The sequence below is a fragment of the Excalfactoria chinensis genome, chromosome 7 (genome assembly GCF_039878825.1).
Source record: "Excalfactoria chinensis isolate bCotChi1 chromosome 7, bCotChi1.hap2, whole genome shotgun sequence".
Taxonomy (NCBI): Eukaryota; Metazoa; Chordata; class Aves; order Galliformes; family Phasianidae; genus Excalfactoria; species Excalfactoria chinensis.
The window spans coordinates 29547623-29558386 of NC_092831.1; the positions used below are offsets into that span (position 1 = coordinate 29547623).

The 10764-nt window shown below is 36.8% G+C and overlaps 1 long non-coding RNA gene across 1 annotated transcript in view; it reads right to left on the bottom strand.

Moving 5' to 3' along the window:
* The window catches only part of LOC140255120 (uncharacterized), a 96005-nt gene extending 87722 nt beyond the window's left edge, over positions 1-8283 (bottom strand). The window contains exon 1 of the long non-coding RNA XR_011904392.1: positions 8253-8283. This is a non-coding gene — a long non-coding RNA (uncharacterized lncRNA). The remainder of the gene's footprint in view (positions 1-8252) is intronic.
* Between the last annotated feature and the right edge of the window lie 2481 nt (positions 8284-10764).

The window sequence follows — 10764 nt, forward strand, 5'->3', positions numbered from 1 at the left end:
ATGAATACATCCATCATGCTTCTCTAGTTCTAGAAAACACATGTAGGGTTCATACACAAATGCATATGATAAAGTTCTGAAAAATACCTCAGAACATCTTTGCTGTTATTTTGTAATTCATGACTAATTACACCTTTTCTCCTCACCCATATCCTGCATGGACTTCAATGGCTGAAAAAGAACCCAAAGTTAGAGAAAATAACAGGAACATAAATTTCCTTACCAGAATCAGAAGAATTCTTGCCCATGTCAGAGCACGTTCCAGTAGAAGTCTAACAATAATCAAGGGTTATCAACACAGGAAACAGAAAACAAAAAGTCTAAAACTAAAACATCATGGGTTGGAAACTGCAACAAAAGTCATGTAGTTTATTATTTGTCTGCTACTTCCAGGGTCATCAGCCAATAGATCAGGCTGGCTGGAGCCTTGTCCAGCCTGCCACTCCAAGTAAGGGGCATCTATAACCTCCTCGGCAACCTGTTCCAGTGCATCAGCACCCCCTGTGTGAAACAGTTTGTTCTAATACCCAACCTAGTCATGGAATAACTCTCCACAGCTGAGAAAAATAACATCTTGTTCTACTATATATATATATATAATACCACAGAAAAGAAAACAACCTTAGAAAAATTGCTTCACAGGCATTTCCATTAGATAACTCAGGCTACCTGAATAACTGATACAATACGCAATGCATGCGTAAGTGTAAGTAGTGCGTCAGTTCCAGCTCTCAGTGACATAGGCCAACAGGCCATTTATTTTCCACCCAACCCAAATTTAACAGCAGTGAATTAAATCTTATTTAAATAGTTCATTCACTGTGTCTGTATGAAGACTTGCAGAATATTTTCCTTTAGTGGCCAGATCTAGAAACTGTTGGCTACCTTACAAAAAAAAAAAAAAAAAACCAAAACCACACAGATGAAGTCTGACAGGACTAAGAATGTTAAGCCCAAGGCTTTTGCTGCAATTGCAACATCAAGCAGCGGACAGGCTGATTAAAACCAACATTTCCATCAGAGTATTTCAGCCCTCCGGGACACAGCCCTTAGTCCAAATTGCTAGAAATTAGTCAGGCCTTGTTCATTACCTCCAAGGCATCAACTTGCACTAAGTAATTTAAATGCAGACTGAATAAATAACTACTTTTTAAAATGATTTAATAAACAAGCTAGAAACTCCGTAACTATCCACATGCAGATAGGAAAATAACTCGCATTTCTTGCAATTATGTTTTTATTGAACACCCATCTGGTCTTTTAATACTTAGACCTACATACACCACAGAATTACTACTACAGAATTTATTTTTTCTTCACTGCCCTCAAACAAGATTGCCAGTAACCTAACTCGGGAAGCCACAAACAACTCAATGCAGCATAAAACACCCGAAGAACAATGAAGTAAATATTTCCATTTCTACTGCATTACTTTCACTTATCTTAAGACAATGAGATAAGAAACAACAAAGATGGAAGTACACAAGTTGTTTCTTATGTTTATGTCAAAGCTGGGACAATAAATTCCTAAGGACAGGTAAAGCTATAATGATCTGGCCTAAAACACAAAATACCCTTTTTATTTAATTTAAAACTGGGCACGCATCAACGCAATTGCTGACAAGGCATATGCCAAAATGCTCTTGGCACCCTTATCACTGGAGGACCAAGGTAGAAGCTTCAACATAGAGGGCTTCCTAAATGGTTTACTTTATACTAATTAATGTACTTATGTTTGAAATTCATGTTGGTTTTTTTTTGTTTTTTTTTGTTTGTTTGTTTGTTTTTTTTTAATGAGGTAAAGCTGATAATTAACATAGTTTTTCTAACACCTAAAATCAGGCTGTATTTTCAATATCGCAAACTTTTAGTCATTTCTACACTATAGAAAATGTTAGATGATCATTAACCTCTATGAAAAAGAACTAAAGGTCACATTTACTACAATTTTCCTCCGTAATTCAGCAATGCCTCTCAAATACGCAATTGCTTGATTTGTTTCCAGAACCATTATTTGTAGAGCCACTACCGTGCAGGAATCTTTTAAAACAAACATGTATTTGTCAAGGGCACGTTAAAATAAACTTGCTCTTTGATGTTCAATAGTAACAAGCTTCCTCTGTGAATATAAACTAGTTCCCTCAAAGCATGCCTGGACTGAAAACAAAAGCAAGTAACAGTAGACTGTTTACCTTCATAAACACTGAAAACCTAAAATCAAAGGACTTGCATTCATAGAGCTTTTCTGAAATTTACTTCAAGTAGTGAAGATATACATGCTCTGATTAGCTGAAAAAAGTCATGTCACACAAAGCAACAGGAAGCTTTACTGAAGCAGCATTTTGAGTACAAGCTGCCCAAACATGCAATATAACTTTAAACATTATTCCACAGATGTATTCCACTTCATATTTCAAAACAGGAAGCAATAGGTGCATTACTGTCATTACTACCCAGTGAATTGTAAATGCTGGCAAAAGCACATGAACTAAATATTAGCTTTCAATTTTTTAATTAATATTAACTGTCTTTTCATCATTACAAACAACCAGACAGTTATTTCACTGTGTAGTTCACAATTGTGAACTACATATCAAGATCCATATAAATCATTGTACAACTTAACAGAATGAGTCATTTTTAAGACTTCTATTTAAGGTTATAAGCCTGAAGCTGCATACCAATCAATGCTTGGCCATGTTTTCAGAAATGCAGTTCAGTAATTTAAAAACTGATTCAAGATGCTGAAACAGAAACCCTGAAATTCATTTGTATGTTTACTTCACAATTGTCACTAAGGAAAGTGTTATGTCAAAGGAGGCTGCCAGCCTAGGCTACTTGCTATCTCACTGTTTGACAGGTAAATCATAACACGAAGAAGCTTTTAAAGTTCCTATCTCCTCACTGTCATTCAGAAAGCTTGATCTGTATCACCAGTGCTTATTTCTAGAGAAAAACATTTTGAACTCACAGGTGACCTAGTACCAAAAACATGAACTGTCTCTTGCATGAAGATAAATGCTTAGTTCTAAAGTTACAGTGACTGGAGAAACACTGTCAGACTAAGTCATTATGAGAATGAAGTTACCTGAACTGCAACGAGAAAGAACAAAGCCAGCAATTAAATATTTCCTTTAACTTGGGCAAAGCTAGCCAGTCTGAAGACTTGCCAAGAAACACAAATTAACTGCTTTTGCTATCTCTACTCAAAATTCTTGATTATCAATTTAGTTTTGATCTACATACAGGTTGAGTCTATGGTACAGTATTTGGTTTAATTTGGACTCCATAATACACAAACCTTGCAAAATTTGTACGCATATGATCAGTAAACACACACAAGCTATGTAGACATACAGAAAAGCTATTCCCTAAGGGGCACTTCCAGGCATCATTACATTTCTCTTCTACCACAAGGTAAAAATGAACAGCTTAATAGCTTAAGATCAAAACTAAACTAAACATTAGGCTTATTTTATTAACCCCTAGGAAGATATCTAGAGAGCTGGAAAAGGACAACAGCTCCTTATTGCAGAACACACCAGATAACAGTTTATTTCCTCTGCCAAAAGTATTCAATGACTCCTGTATAAAAACAAACAAACAAAAAACAAAAAGCATTCTAAACATTTTACTGTGCAAAATCACAATGGAGAAAAAACACCAAACAAAGCAGCTACCTCTTTCTAACAGGAACATTATTCCTTCTGAAGCAGCCTAGCAGACTTGTAAACCATGCCTTGCAATACCAAGGCAAATCAAACAAATTCAGTTAAGTATTTCTGCAGTTGCTAAATCGCATCCTAAGTTAAGGGTGAATTCCAAACCCAATTCACTTGACCAGAAATTCACCTCATAGCAAACACTGATAAGTATGTGCAAATCAACATGAAACACTTAAATGCATTAGTAAGAAAGCAATTGCATTACAAGTCTAATACAAGTACTGCCTTTAGGAAGTTCAAAAGAGAAATAACAGTTCTCCTGAATTGAGTTATCACAACACTACTCTATTAGCTGCTGAACAAGACATAGAACTGGGGTATAGATAGAAAAGAAGTTTAAAATCAATAGCAAAAACTTCTTGCTCATCAAGTTTTCTTCTGCAGATTGATTAAACTAGGAAAAACAAAGCCAATTCCATTTTATTATGCTGCATATTCATCTTAGGAATAGGTCACGACTTGAAGTACAGAAGTTACACAAACTGATGATTTTACGTGTAGCATGAAGGAAACAGAAGACACCACTTTATATCCAAATACATGTTGCAGTCTTTATTGAAGCTCACCATTTTTGCTTCAAGTACTTACATTCTACTTCAATGAGTGAAGGATTTAAAACAAGGAAAAAGACTCCACCTTACTTGTGCTACAGCTTCTGCATTTTCCAGGATTAATATCAACTGATTGGTAGAGGCTATTGAAATATTCTTACCTCCATTGTGTGATTCAACTCCACGAGAGTTATCAACCACTCAAAGCAGCTCTTCAGTTAAGTTCAGCAAATACAATTATTGCTCTAAGGTAGTTACCCTGATTTAGTATCCTTTTTGATCTCAAGAAGGATTTTTACACCAAAATGGATGAGCTACTTCAACACAAAACACTGTCACAAGCAGAAAAGATAACACCTCCAAATCGGTCAACCAAAAAACATTTCATTTGAAATACCTTTAATGGATACACTGCAACTCCTTAGACTAAAAAAGGTGAAGGTTATAGGTAAATGTGTTCCTAAGTGTCAGCATGGAAAAATGTATTCCACAAGCTAACATTTAAAAATAACCTACATAGCAAAACGTATCTAAGAACCATCCATAGTAACATTACTACCTCAGGAGTCAATATTCAACATGCACTGTGAAAAGTAGTGCAAGTCGAACAATCTGCTAAAAAACAGCTGATTAACTATAGTATATCTGAGCAAATGAAGCATTCAGTCAGATGCTTTTCCCACATCAATCAGAATAAAATGGTTCTAATCTAAACACAACCCATCTTTTATCACCAGGAATTTGAAAACACCGACCTATGCTACTACAGCAGTGCACCCTCCAACAGAGCTGATCCCTATTTTCTGCGTCACATAAGCCCACTCTTGGGATATACGCTTACATAATGAATGATGAAGGAAAGAAAACATATCCATGACTCTGAACCAACAACCCCTATACCAGGTTTCACGCTTCATTCTTGCTTTCAGTCTTCCTTAATTGCCACTTCTAGTTTTCAAACACTTCATTGAGATATTACTCACCATTCCAGTAACTTCTCAGAACCAATTCCTTTCTACTGTTTGAGAATTTAGTACTCAAATTTTTGGTCAGGAAACCACTTGGCAAGTGCTCACTGAATTACCGTGCTGATACAGCAATTTTGTTTTGCATGTACTTTTTAATTGTCACATGAAGAGTTCAGCACAAGTATGTTTTATTTCTGATAACAGATGGAAAGGCATTAGGCTTCTACCTATCAGACAGGAGGTGACCAGACCAGATGCACTGATGCCATGTCAGATACCTAAGCTATCCTCAGTGCCATTACACGAGCTGCAAAAGAAGTCAACACTGAAAAGTAGCATGCAGGGCAGTACAATTCAGCTGGAGCCCTTTCAAAGTATTACTCTAGTTTCTCAAGTTAGAAACCATGTAATTAGCACTACCACTTCAAATACTACTAAGTAAGACAACATAGTTTAAGATAAGCACTGCTCTCTTGCTTTTGAAATGACTTGAGCAAAAACAAACTGTTACTTAGTAGTGCATTCCACACTGGATAACCCAAAGTAATAACACAGCCAAGGACTGAGTTACATTTTCAGTTCAACTAGGCTCTCATTACTTTTTCTATTCACATTATTAAATAGCAGATCTAAAGGAGGGCCATGAACATTTACCAATGCTGTTGAGCACCTTCTTGGTGATAGAAGGTCGAGGAAGTTATGGTCATTCAGCTGGAAGAAGACTGTGGAGAAACTTCACAGCGGCCCTCCAGTAGAAGAAAGGAGCTTTAAGAAGTAGGGAGACTAACTTTATAAACCATGGGACTGCAATAAGATGAGAAAGAACAGCCCTAAACTAAAGGGAGGAAGAGTTAGGGTAGGTGTTAGGAAGCAATTCTATACTCAAAGTAGCATGATCCTGGCACAAGCTGCCCAGACTTGTTCTGAATGCTGTCTGAGCCATTCACAGCTGAGTTCAATCAGATCCTCATCAGCCTGTTGCAGTGGGCTAGCAAACCTGCACCTAGCAGAGAAGCTGCAACAAGATTATCTTAAAGCTCCCCTCCCACCCATTCCATTCCAGGATATTTCATTCTGCAAACTGATTTCTTAATAAAATGAGAAGTACTAGGAATTGGTTTTACTAGTTGGCTATGCTGACCATATTTAGCCACACTAAATAAACTCATAGACTCTTAACTGACACTCCTTATTTTAAGCCAATAATTGAAATGCAATAATCTGAACATTATACAAGTACAGGGTTATTCAATGCAAGCACCTTAAAAAAATACTTAAGTTCTGTCAGGAAGCTTTACAATCACCTTGGACACCTGGTCTAAGGAATGTAAAACCAGGCAGAGGTCACTTAAAACAAGTCATGTTAAAACTTAATTCTTAAAACCTTCTTAAATACATTTGTTCACAAACCTCCCATCCCTATATTTTTGTTTTAGTTTTCACCCATATTTAGCATGGTATTGTTATTTTCAATACTTATATTATTCACAGTATCTACAAAGCTCTAGCAAATACTTGCAATACTTAAGATAAATTGAACCTTTTAAAATTGGGTGGAAAATTAATAAAAATTGCTTAATTAGTTTCTTGCATTAATATTATTCAAATGCATTCAGGAAAAAAAAAAAAAAGTTGGACAGCAGTCAAATTCAACTCCTCCTCAACTTTCACTTTTTCAGACCTTTGTTTCTTTTTATGCACTTCAGAACTGTTAAATTCATTATATTAGCTTTGATCACACAAAGCCTGAAAAAGATTTCTTGTCAATCAGTGCAGTAAAACAGCTAAAAATAGTTAATATCTTGATTTTTAACATAAGGTAGCTTTAAGAAAAACTCCTCCTCCATTATAGACCACTTGTATTTTTTGCAGCTAACCCAAGGAAGCTTAAAAAAACAGTAAGTAGCAGCTATGCTTAATACAGCTAACCAAGCCAGAAATAAAGCTACAACACTGTCAGGCAAAACCTCAGGAAGAAAGCTGAAAGCACATTCAGAGGTTTACTTCCTCATCTGCATACTGGGAAGGAGAAGGGACAAGACACAACAGTCCCTTCTACCACTTGAGAATCATTAACATTTACCAAGTCTAAGCTTTGAAGGAAAAAGAAAAGCTTCCAGACATTCTGCAAAGGAAACCCTTCAAACATCAGCTAAGAGCAAATAAACTATGTGCCAAGTCTACTACTGAGGAAAAAACAGTGAGTGCCAGAAACCTTGCCTCCTCCCTTCTCAAATGAGGTCAGAAAGATCAAGACAAACTGCTTATGCCAAGTCCTATATTGAAGTTCCCATAGAGTTCTTAACTCTTAGTGAACAAAACCATATTTCACAAGTAAACAAGCACAAGAGCTGTTCAGCTACAGCTGTAGTATAAATAATTATAAATAAAACCCAGCATACCATTTAAGCTGTCCTAACCAGGAAACTCAAAGGCAAGGAACAGGCAGAAAATGTCTGCTGTATTCTTGTAGCTGTAGTATAACATTAATATTAAGTTTTCTGGTTGAAAACAAAAACAATTGTAGAAAATAAATTAAAACTGTAACTTTAAGATAATCAAAAGCATCTCAAGTAAATATTACAAACATCTGAGGTGGCCAATACCACAGCTGCCCACATAAAGATAGACAGTATCCTTAGAAATTTATACCAGATACTAAACAGAACTCATTCCTAACTTCTAAACATTAAAGAGTAGGGATACAAAAAGCAAGGAAGTAAAAAAAACAAACAAAAAACAAAACATAAGTCTTGTTCCTCTACTGCAAAACAGGTAAGGGAAAATAAATTGTTCAAGTATATTTGCAAAAAGATTCAGAAATCTATTTAAATTTTTTATGTAAGCTTCTGAGAATACCTGCACAAGGATGTTTAGAGCAACATAAAGCACTAGAAAACACAAAAACACTACACAGAAACACTAGTGTAGCACAAAGATCTAGGCTGCAAAGAGAGAATTTGTTCAAATGCAGCAGCTAAAAAACACAAACTAAAGGAACAGCTTACCCTTGAAAGGCCTCAGTCACACAAGTCTCCCCAGCAAGATCCCCCCACATCCACTGCCAGCCCTTATTTGAAGCCTACTAGCAGGGATCCTGGCCCCAGCCCTCCCAATCAATCAGATTGCATGCACCTGCGATCCCCTGGGTTGGCCCCACCTTCCCAGCAGGTGGTCAATCAACGGCTCAAGCTGTGAGTGAGCATTTGCAGTACATTATTACTCAGGTTTCAAATACAGATTTTTAGTATAATCATTTTTCAGTGTTCATTTTCTTATTATTTGATTATTCCCTGAAAATAACAGCCTGTTAACAGACTCTACAACATCAACTCCTTTACTGCAGAGCTGGCTTATTCATTATAAGAGAAACATTTCATACTACCTTCACAGTTGCTCTTACCCTGGTTTTTCTGTCCCCACCTAAAAGCATCTTCTACTGTTTTCCACACTCTCTTCATTTGAATTATACAACTTAAGAAGCGTTTGGAGAAACTGCCTCAAAAATTCACCCAGTTTATCCAGTTAATGCATAGGATTAAAAGACAGCTCTAAGCTTCTCATAGATCAGGTCCTCAGACTTTAATTTCAGCAGCAGAATCCCACACAGTTACTAACACTAAAGAAACTGGGACTGCTTGATTTAGAAACTTCATCTCACATTTACATTAATAAGCATAAAACCTTCATGAAAAGTGTACAGTTGGGACACAATACATGCCCAAACTCTTTCTAGAACCACTGCCCTGTATTTTGAAACAAGGATATACCTAACCATATTTACTTTTTCTATGCATAGGGAAAAGTTACAGCACTTTATATATATCACTTTAATGCTCAGTTCCCCATTGGGCTTTCATTTATCACACCTGGAACCAGCAGTAGCCTATACCCTCTAGTATATTATCTTTCAACCTAATCATTAATTACAAAGCTCAAAAGAACACTTTTGCTCATCTGCTTTACTTGTATAGCTGAAAGATTATGACATTGTCCTATTTACACTTAATCAAAAATATATTTAGTGAAAACTGATCACTAGTGCAATTGTGAAGCACTTGGATATAAATTAAACCCCTTAAATTTATAGACATCTTATTTCCAGCTTTCATTCTAAGCGTCCTTTCACTTAAAAAGCTTTTAGTTTTAAGGCAATAGATCTTCACTGTCTGCTAACACAGTTAATAGTAGTTAACAGTAAGCATAACATCTTCTCACTACTACATTTAAACTGCTCCATAGGTCTTCCATCTGAACTTGAAACAAATGAAATGTTTTGGAAGCTCCACATGAAAACAAAGCTAATCTGTCCATCACCTTTAACAGGAATACCTGGCTACTCCTCTAACTCAACATACAGAAACTACTGTTACAGACTTACAAACTTTTGCTTTTGGTTTGATTTCCCTCACTCCACCTCCTGGAAGCAAAGTTGTTTTCTTCAAAACAGATTAAAGTTACAATTCTAACAAATTTTCTTCACATCTTTACTTCTCAAAATGGCCACCACAAATCAAGCCAGTACCACCTCCTCTCTGCCACCTGCTTAGAGTCCCAGCTGTAGACACTTGTACATTAACCCCCCACCCATAACAAGCTAACGAGCTAACGAGCCACCTGGTCCAGGCTCAGTTTCTAACTGACCCCAACATAATGCAAGCCCTTGCTAACTTTATGTACTTTAAACAACCCATTTCACAAGTTTTAATGTACATAAGAAGAAAACAAACTGACAGGCTGATTCTGTACCAGCACACAACCTATGGTAAAACACAGCTTATGGACATGCACAAAGTGCTCTGGGCATGTGAAAATGGGAATTCATTTTCCCCAGTTAGGTCCATACTGAATCATAGAATCACAGAGGTTGGATAAGACCTTTTAGATTATACAATCCAATTGTATACCTATCACCAACATTTCCCACTAAAGCACATCCCTAACTAAAACAACATCTCTTGAACACATCCAGGGGCAGTAACTCCACCACCTCCACGTGCAACCCATTCCACCACCTGATCATTCTTAGAAAAGTAATGTTTCCTAACATACAAACTGAATTTCACCAGCCCAACTCAAACCATTCCTGTTAGCCCCATCACTAGTGACACATTATCAGAGGCTGACACCCATCAACACCACTTCCTTTCAGGTAGTTGAAGAGAGCAAAGCCATTTTCTCTTCAAAAGCTAGGGAACTTTATCAGTCAGCCAGATAACTTAAAAGCTCAGCTTAGCCACAAAGGGAAGAACAGAATTTCCACACCCAAGATAACTGAGCACAACTACAACCCTGTTGCTGAAAGAAGCTCCACATTTGTAGTGAAGCTGAATAACTCAGGATAGGTATGGCAGCAAACTGCAGCTACCTTCAGCAACCGTTTCTTACCAGTACAACTTGCTGCAGCAAAAGCTAATAAAGTCAAGCAAAAATATGAGTCCATCTACAAACCATTGCTGACAAGGCAAGACCTACATCTTCAGGCCAGCTGAGTTGATTAGCCTGCTTAAAAGAAAGCCA